This window comes from Elaeis guineensis, chromosome 12 (assembly GCF_000442705.2).
Source record: "Elaeis guineensis isolate ETL-2024a chromosome 12, EG11, whole genome shotgun sequence".
NCBI lineage: Eukaryota > Viridiplantae > Streptophyta > Magnoliopsida > Arecales > Arecaceae > Elaeis > Elaeis guineensis.
The window spans coordinates 90,476,075-90,486,257 of record NC_026004.2 but is presented as its reverse complement, the minus strand read 5'-3'; positions in this window follow the sequence as shown (position 1 = coordinate 90,486,257).

Genomic DNA, 10,183 nt, shown 5'->3' with positions numbered 1-10,183 from the left:
AGATTAGGATTTGGATATTCAATCGGACTCAACTCTTGGCCCGATTTGAATCAAATCGAAAATCTAACTGATCACAGTCAACACTACATGTTAATCTTTGATTGTATTCATCAAGACAGGTTCTAATACCACTGTTAGATTTTGATGGCACAGTGGAAGAATTGGTGTTTAAAAATTTTTATTCAAAACACCTCAATACATCAAAACCCTAATACCCAGAAATCCTTGATAATACCTATCAAAGTATAGATCTACAAGAAGTATTAGGAAGCATATCTTTTTGAATTTTGATTTGCTGAAGAATTACTTTCATAAGGCACATAAGTATCTATCCTCTAATGGTGATCCACACATAAATCGATCCAAAAATAGCACCCCTTCTTTGACCTTGCTTCAAGAGTTTTAGCTCCTAGAACTCGACCAGCCTCCAATTGATCAGACTCTTCTTCAGACCTAAGCCTGAACCTCTCAAAATCTCTTTTTGATCTTGATCTTCTTCTTTAGGACCTCTTAAACCCTTTATTCTATTAGAAATAGGCTTGTCTTAAAAGATCAAATCTTGTCCTAAGACCTAGGGTTGTAAGGGAGGGAGCGGATAAGGGTTGTAAGAATTGAATGATTCAATCCATCTGCTACCCTCTATTTATAGAACTAAAGGGAGCACCAAATGAGAAGCCACACCCCATCTGAAACACCATATCAGATAACTAAAATTCCTTCAAGCAGCAGGACTCGTCAGACACATGATACGGCGTTTCACACTCTCTCACATGCATGCCTCAAAAAAGGATGTTTCTGGTGTCCCTTCTCAAATCGAATAAGCCCTAAATTTGCCATGTAGCAAGGGCATTCAAATCTGGTTTTAGATAACTAGATCATCTAATAAGTGCCACCCCCTTCTACTTAAAGTAGAAGGACACTTCATGTGACTCTTCACATGAAGTTCTTATCACCCATGTGCATGCCAAGGACCAAGGCTTCTCACACCCATCCAGAAGGCTTATTCACCCTTTAAAATTGGTGCTAAAGAGGATAAGAGGCTGATCTTCAGCCATATGGGTCTGAAACCCAAAGCAGAAGGACTCTGGTCCTTCTGTATGCCAAAATTAGAGTGGGCATGTGCCCCCTCTAAAATCTGCACCAAGAGTTCCAATCCAATTGGAACTCTTGCCTTTGGCGTGGATGAGGCTTGAGTCACCCCACTTTAGGCTGTCTCCAGATGGCTTGACCTAATCTAAGTATTCACGAAATTAGGTTAGCTAAATAGCAAGGTTTGAGATCAAATTTGATCTCCCAAGGAGCTAGGGTTAGCTACACATGCTAGCATGCTTACCGACTATCCAATTAGATCTAAAATTTTAATCAACCATATCAAATGGATCCTTGATCAATTCTCTTATATGTGTGACTCATTAGATTCTACATCTAGTCAGTAGTAGGTCTAGATGCTGTTGACCTAATTTGATTAGACTCCTTCTAATCAATTAAGGTCCAAATCGTGCTAATCCAAGTTCAGCAATTAGAACTCTTTCTAATTGACGATCGAATTAAATTCTTTAATTTGATCAAACTTACAAGTCAAGATTGATGTCTAGCATATATCATGACTATTCAAAAGATATAAAATTTAATAAAAATATCAAATATATCCTTCAGTGGCAAGTTACTATACAATTCAATCTTGCGATCATCTCGCATCCTGAATATGTTCATAACTATGAAATAATGTCAAACTCAAATACATATTCTCATTGATTCTCCATTAATCAATGATGACTCTAATAAAGCATTAAAAATTCTTTCTAATCCTCATTCTGCTTTGACCAAGGATTTTTTGAGTTATCTAAAGATGAGAATGCATACGATGATATCTCCTCTTACTAGAAGTGATCAATTTCTTATTGACTAACTTATAACCTCCATACATACTCTACCATATCCAGAATATCCTGTATATATCTTAATACCATGCTTCGGTATGAATCAAAATATAGATTCATGTGCATAAGATTTTATAGTGATCTCAGATCTAAGGATCACTTGTATAACTCTCACTTAAAGAACCATCTTTTGACAAACAAGTAAGGCTCCATAAGATGTTCTTTGTCGGTAGTCAATTTAGTAAACTCATTTTCTAATGAGCATCCACATCTTTTTATTAGTGTCTCACACAAGTGACTTATGAAATCAGCCACCCTCTCTATCGAGCATACATAGGATGTGTCAATCTATCTAAAATATCGATCTTCGACTCAATATTCCTACGATCAAGAATGTTTAAGATTAAGATCTTGAAATTTTAGATTTCACAGGCATAAATTCTTCATAGCTCTAAAATCATTATCCTAATCTATGGGGTTCATCATAATCTTAAACATAATAAGATGAAACTATAATGATGAATCAGTGCCTCATTCCATTAATAAATGAATAACATCATTACATGAGTTGGAAGTTTACAAAGAAAAATTTTATCGCATCACTCATACGATTGGCTTGTAGGGTACCTTCTTTCATCTTTAATATTTGGAGTCATATATATCTAAAGAAGAAGTAAGGATAACATCGTCCAGCATGGCCAAGAGTAAGGCACTTGGCTTCAATGACTTCCCTATCTCATTCTACTAGAAGTATTGGGAGATGGTTAAAACTAACATTGTTAAGGTGATACAAGCTATGAAAAACTAAACTACCGACATAGCACACCTCAACTTCACATTCATCACTCTAATACCATAATCTAGTGTTCAACCAACTATTAAAGACTTCAAGCTGATCAATCCTGAACACGCAATGTCACACTATTCTCAAAAATTCTCTCAATTCATTTGAGTAAGATCACCCATCTCCTGATATCACCAGCTCAAGCTGTGTTTGTCAAAGATAGCTTATATTAATTTGAAAGCTTCCTCTCAGCACATAAAATTATCTTATACTGCAAATGAATGAATTCTAAAGGCATATTAAGTAAAGTGGATTTCAAAAAAGGATTCAATTCCATCTCCTGGAAGTTTCCCTTTGACCTACTTTAGAAATGTGGATTTGGTCTATGATGGATATCCTATGTTCAACCATTCTCTTAAACTCCAAAAATGCCATTCTTATTAATGGTCAAGTCAGAAGATAGTTTGTGAATAAAAGTGGAGTTAAATAAGGAAATCCTATCTCGCCTCTACTCTTTAATCTAGTGGTTGATACCATAGACCAAATTCTTCGTTAAGCTGTGCATAAATCTCTCTTTGCTGGTGTAGAGATCATAGGGGAATAAGGTCACTTCAGTTCACTGATGATATGATAATATAGTATGTAATCATGTTAAGACCCATATCCAAAATCTTAAGTTCATTCTTTTATGTCTTCGAGTTGGTGATCGGCCTCAAGATCAACATAAACAAGACGAGGGTTGTCAGACTATAGTTAACTTCATTGAGACAAAGAGTCTTTCCTCACTTCTTACATACCAAATAGGTAAATTTCTAATTCATTATCTTGAAATTCCTTTGCATCGCTCCAATCTCAGATCATCAAACTAGAATTTTCTTATTGAAAAAGTGGAGAAGCGACTCTTAGGATAGAAGAGAAAAATCCTTCCACTTGCTGGATGCTTAGTATTGATTCAGTCAATGCTAAGAGCCATCCCCTTATACTGGATGTCAATATACCAAATTCCATCCATGGTGACTCAAAAGATTGTCAAATTATGTAGATCATTCCTTTGAGGTTACCAAGACATAGGTTCTAAGGTCAAATCTTTAGTTAAATAAAAACTAATCTGCCATCATAAGGTAGCATTTGGTGACCCCGATGGGATCATTGTGGTGATCTAGAATCACTAATGATCCAAATCCTATAGTGATTTGATCTCTAGTGATATAAGATCATTGTATTTGATAGGTCATGATCCAGTTAAAGATCCTTAGGCATCTATGAATAATCTATTTACTATTCTATGAGAATTCAAGATCATTGACCATATAATACCAAATATATCCATGATATATTTCATAAAAATATATCTACTAATCATATAAAATATATTATAATAAAATATTAAATATATTTATTAATATATTAAAAATTAATATATTCTAATAAAAATATATTTATCAATCCTATAAATTATTAATCCTATAAAATACATTAATTATTATTATAGAATAATATTTTTATTTATACTTATAATATGTTATTTATTAATATGAATATTTATTTTGATTAAAAAAATAAGGTGAATAGAAGTAATATATTAAATACTTTTATTATATAAATATAAAGTATCATAAGATATTTTTACTCTAATTTAAAATTATCATTGAATCATAATATGACAATAGTGTGAGAAATAATATATTATAATATAATATATATCATAAATATAATATATAATATCAATATAATATAATATAATATAATATTAGGTGTATAATATTGATATAATATATTAACATTATCAATTTTTTATTAGACTAAGGGATAAAATATTCTTAAATTTCAGCCCAAGATCACTTCGAAGGGATGATCTTGAATTTTCAACCTTAAGAATGGGTATCACATCACTAAATTGAATGATGATTTGAGGAGTAGAGATAATTTAAGTTCACTACTACGTAGGATTATCATAGTGTAACCAAAAATGATGATCTGATTACCTCCATCCACATCATCTTTGATCTTAGGTGGATCATCTTATGTCAAATACATTTTGAAGGACTTGGCACTGTAAACCTCACTGTGGCCAATCAATTGTTACTATTAAGATGGTGGTTCAAGTTTTATAACAAAAAGAATAGATCTTGGAGACAACTCTTATAGAAGATTTATTACTTTAGGAAGCTACTGATTGAAACCATATGAGTTGCACTTAGTCCAGAAGTTATTTTTAAACTATATATAATAAATATATTTTTTTGAATAAAAAAGAAGATCTTAATCAATGTTATCCAAGTGGGAGAATGCTGAAATTTCTTATAAGAGATGGGGTTCTATTGATTATAGACTAATTTTTTACTTTGATTTATTACGAAATATGGACTAAGTTGTCATCTAAATGAATGGTTAAAGAGCCCATAATTATTTATGTTCATATTGCTATTTTTGGTCCTACTATCTTAGTCATGTGATATAGTAGATATTGATGTAGACCTGATTTGATTAATGAGCTCTATAATGGGTTGATCTATTAGTATTGCTAACTGGGTTAGATCTCTACTCCACTCCTATATATATCTATTTGTGAAAATTCTAAGGCATCAAGAATTTCTATGTTCCTATGGAGCACCTATCCTATTGAGAAGACAGACATAAAGATAGAGACGGAGAAGAAGATCTATCCTATTATTATGTATTCTTCTTCTATAGGACTCTAGTACAATAATCATCAATGGTTGATCAAAGTTTTTGAGGTATGTCTTGATTTCATCTTTGATTTTTTTATTGATTTTGTATTCTAGTCTCATACATGATTTTCATGAAAAAATCCTCCAGGTCAAACTTGCACCCATGTTGTCTCTATTTAAAGAGACTGTTGGCATCTTCTTTAGGATGTGGAAGATGGTGAAAAAAGTATGTGTTGAAAAGTATAGGAAGAAAGAGAGAGGAGAAATTATTTGTGTATGGAGACTATTTCACAAGGTATCTTAATGCGGTTCTAGTCTTTATGCTCTTTTAAATAAATTTATTTTTTTCTCTCAATTTTTTCTTTCACAATCATTTTTTTCTCACGATTCTCTATAAATATTTTTTTATTTGATATTTATTTTGGATCTTAGACTAGCATGGTCGATCTACTCAAGGTAGCATGCCATTCTATATATTTCACTCTATATGTTTCAATAATTATGTATTGATGGAGATTCTCTTAAAGTAATCAATTGGGTAATTAAGCATTCTTCTACTAAGTGTGTTACTCTTCCCTTCTTACAAGATATTTGACATTGGCTATTTTCTATTTGGGCAATTAGAGTTTCTTATACATATAGAGAAAGAAATCACCAAATAGATTGGTCGGCAACTCAAGCTTGTTTGTATGATTTTATCATCTCCCATATAGACTAAGTTCATCCAGACTTAGCTCATCTATTGTTAGTTATAGACTTGAGATTGTGTGTATGTAGGCCTAGTCTCAATTTTTATAAGTTACATCTTTTTTATTGTATCATTTTTATGACTCATTTCTACCTGTTTATATTATTAAAAGAAAAACAACTCAATAGCATTAAGGCCTAGGGCTGAAATTAAAAGTTTACTAGAACTTCCTAAACATATAATGAATTGCATGAAATTGTCTCTTTGAAACCCTTACAAAGGAGGGAATCCAAAAAATCTAGCTTTTTGAGAAAACCCTACTCCTAACATGCACGCATACTACCCCAATATGCATATATAAGCAACTTAATGGGATAGGATTTGATTTATATCTTAGGCTTGATTTCTAGATGATTTAAACCCTCTATCCTTTGCCTTTGAGAGAAGAAACCCTAGTTCCTCTATTTGAAAGAGAAAAAGAAAGGTGAAGGCTAAACAATATACAAATTAAAGAAAGAGAGAAAAAAAGGAGACATGAGAGGAAGAGAGAGATAGAAAGAGATAATAAAGAGAGCACAAGAAAGCAAAAAGTAGATGATAGATAGTAATAAGAAAGGGCTTATTCAAGATACAATGTGAGTAAAGAATAGAGTGCAATGAGAGAGAGTAAAGAGAGCAAAGCGGGGCATTAGTAGGTTAGCAATGGAGAGAGATGGGAGAGTAAGATTGCGAGAGTGAGGAGGCACGAGCATAAGAAGAGAGGCAGTCATAAGTCTGAGGGTAAGAATTAAGTTAGATTAAGTTAGATCAATCTCAATAAATAGATGAAGACATGAGCATGAGAGAGAGGTGTGCATGTAAGGTGCATGAAGAGAGACAGAGAGATGGAGATGGGTAGAAGGTCTCGATTCAACTTCAATTCAAAAGTAGCTCTGTTTGTTGATTTAGTATATGACAACTATAATTTCTTTTCATTATATAGATTTTGTTCAAAAAAATAATTTTATACTCAGTATATATAATAATAGTAATAATAATAATAATATTAAAATAAAGAATGCTCAATCCAGCAATTGGTGTGAGTGGAACACTATTATGTTCTCTCAGTGCTATGTTAACTTGGCTTTAAAGTATTTGTCCACCATCAAGCATGTGATCTCTATCAATTTCAATAATTTTTTGTAGTTTGGCTCACCAAGGCATCATATGCCTTTATCACTAAGGCATTATATACCTGTCATCTAAATCTTTCTCCACCCTATTATTCAATTTGGTTATTGCCTTTAAGACCTATATTTCAATTAAGTTGGATGAAACTGATGGCTAGTAATGAGTTGAGTTTTGTTCAATATTAAAGATTTCCAAGGGGCCATGTTTTAGATGTTTTGGCTATACAAGTAAACTCTACATTAGGGGTGGCCAAATACGATCCAACTCATCAATTCGATCCATATTCAACTTACCATAAACAGGTTTGAATTGGGATTAAATGGGTTCATGTTGTAAACATATCGAGTTGTTTAACCTATCTGTTATTTAGGTTGGATTTGGATTCTAATTTATTAACTTGTTTAACCTGTTTATTATACAGATCGGGTTGGGTCAGATATCTATTTGGCATCTATTTAGTTTTAAATAAAATTTGCATTAATGCCTTTTACAGTTCTTCTTCTGAAATCCATTTAGACTTTAAAACCAAGCGATTCAATCTAAGTGGAGCATTCTTTCAAAAAAAAATTAAGCATGCCGTGCGCTACAAAAGGACGCTTGTCATGCCACCCATGTGGACTCGCGGCCTGAGGCTATCTTTTCTCTTTTGAGTAGCTAATAGCCTATTATCCAAAAAAAATGCCGGCCTATTGCCCACTCATGAGTTTTTCATTTAAAAAAAAAATAATGCTCGTGAGTCATACCTATTACTTTCAACAAAAAAATAGCTGACAAACTATTTTTCTTTCAAAAAAAAAAAGGCTGATAGCCTATCATTTCTTTGAATAAAGAGAGTTCCTCTTATGACCAAAACAGAAAAAAATCTTTTTCTCCACTTTCATATTCCTCTCCATCAAAAAAAGACTTCCACCATCCCTTCGACTGTCCCCTCCTACCTTTTCCTCATGCCACCATCGCAACAAGCAGCACCTAAAAATCCTCTATCGAGAGCCACGAGCAAGTCTGGTGAGTTCACACCATCGATGAGTTTAATGATGCCCTTTAGTCGATCAAAAATAAACTGATTGTTGTCATGTATGCCACCGCATCCACCCATGCATTGTGGAGCTCTACCGCATGTGCAACGATATCAACTTTATCCTCATGATGGGTGACAAATCCAACGAGATCTACAATCTCTATTGATGGGAAGGCGTCGACAAGATCCCCTATTTTACCTTCTATAAAGGCATGGAAAAGATCCATAAGGAGGAGAGCATCGACCCAACAAGCCTGATTCTTTGTTTCGAAACTTTCACCACCATAACTCCACCACCACCGTAGCTCCAACACAACAAGCTAACCACTTCGCCTGGATTTCCAAAGCCCTAACATACATTTCTTTCCCCCATCTCTCCCTATTTGTCTTTATGTTTTGGATTTAAGTTTTGGTTATAGATTAGGTTAAAAAAGTTAGATGTTGGATTGGGTAAACCATTTAATCTATTTATTAAACAGATTAAATGGATTGGATTAGGCTAGGTTGTTTAATAAATAAGTCAAGATTCAATTTTTAATATTTGACCTGTTTAATAAATGGGTTGGATACAGATTTGGACTTCTTTGACCTGCTCCAAATCTAACCCTACTATTTATGACTGACCCGATTCGATTGCTGCCCCTACTCTACATGGCATGCTTAAAGATTCAAACAATCATTGAAAAGTTTGAAGTCTCAAAGATTCTAATGGAGTAGCTTAAAGCCTACAAATCCAACAAAATGAAAGGTTGCGTGCTTCAAGAGGACATGCCCTCACCATACGATCTACTCACTTTGATATTTTTCTAGAGAAAGAAAGGGAGACTCATTTCTAAAATAGCTACTCTCACCAAAAGTTTTGAGGATTCACCATTGAAAATTCGAACAACTTTTGATTAGAGAATAGAAGGTACAATCATCAAGACTAGCTTTCTTCACTTGTTGTTGTCATCAATGTTAATATAGGAAGGCTAATTCGTTGCTGGTTGGCTCTCAAGATAGGATCTTTTCGATCCAAATTTAAGGTGTTAGAAGTTTGGTAGCTCATGACTTGTAAGAGATATTGTATTTAACGTTCGATCCTTTTTTTTAAAAAAGGCAAGTCAATCAAATCATTTTAAGTTTTTTTTTTTAATTTGATCATTTTTATATGCTATAATATCATCTACACATAGGGGGTGTTTGGTTAGAGGGAGTGGAGGTCTGAAATCAGAATCAGAATCGGAATTGGAATGGGTGACTCCCATTTCAACTGTTTAGTTGGGAGGAGTCCCATTCCGATTCTGATTATGGAGTAGAATGTGAATGGCTCAATCTATATAGAACTCAATCTCTACTCTCCTCTATGGATTCAAATTTTCATTCCAATTCTTATTTCGATTTCGATTTCGGTCACGAACCAAATGCTTCGAAGGATTTGGCCATTTCGATTCTGATTCCAAGCCATTCTGATTCTCATTCCTATTCTGATTCCAGTTGCGAAGCAAACACCCCTATAGTATAGTAGAGGTACAGGTTCGCTCGTTGAAATGATTATTATTATTATAAGATCCAATAAATAAAATAAAATAAAATAAAGATCTGAAAATGGTTTACAATATCCTATCTATAAGAGGGTGGTCTCATAACAAAAAGAAAAAAGATCTTTGAAATCGAAATGTCCTTGTATCAAAAAAAAATCTGAAATGTCCCGATCATTGATTTCAACCACTAGCTAGAGTGCAGCCTCTAGGACTGGAACTGGGCCAGGCTAGACCTCAGAACTGGGCTTTGGGTCAGACTTAGGTCCGATTTTTTTGAAAAAATACAGACTCAAGCCCGAGAATGGCCCGAGCCCAATCGGGCTGGCCCACATCCAATCGCGCTTTAGCCTCATCTCCTCCACCCGTCTGCAGCTCCTCCACCTGTGGCTTCTCCATCTCGGTCCCCCTCCCCCGACCACCCTACCTCGACTCCATGGACATGTCCCAC